Genomic DNA, 626 nt, shown 5'->3' on the forward strand with positions numbered 1-626 from the left:
ACTCTTCCTCCCCTCATCCTCAGCCCAGTTGAACCCCCTCCCCGCCGACTCCCCCCGCCCTCCTCCATATTACAAGCCTCCGCCCCCACCCCTCCGTCCCCTCTTTGTCTCTGAGCCCTGTTGTCTTCCCTCATTAAAAGAGAGAAGAACCGTAAACTCCCATAAAACGCAGAGGTTCTCGCCGCAGCCCTGATTTACAGCCGCTGCTTTTTCCCCCTCCGTGTCCATTCGCCTTATGTCAAAAGCCATCCGTCACCCCTTGTCGCAAAAATGAGACAGACAACAGAACGGGCGTAAAAAAGGGAGTGACTCTAGTAGGCCGTTAGGAGGCTGCGGCCACGGAAAAACAAAGTTGTCAAATTTGCGTCAATGAAGCAAAGCGCGGCGAGGAGAGAGAAGCGGCGTCCATCTGTTTTCCTCAACCCTCGCTTTTGGGACGTCAAAGAGTGCGAGACAGCTGCAGAAGAGCTCGCCATCTTTCCAGATTCCTTTTTTTTTTTTTTTTTTTTTCCCCCAGGATCTTTATTGGATTTGGATGGCACCGCTGGTTGGGTCTCGTGTCTTGAGCGCTCAGCAGCATCGATTCAATGTTTTTTCGGCAATAATTCACCCTGATCTGTGTCGTC

Source organism: Zeus faber (genome assembly GCF_960531495.2).
Source record: "Zeus faber genome assembly, chromosome: 4".
Lineage (NCBI taxonomy): Eukaryota > Metazoa > Chordata > Actinopteri > Zeiformes > Zeidae > Zeus > Zeus faber.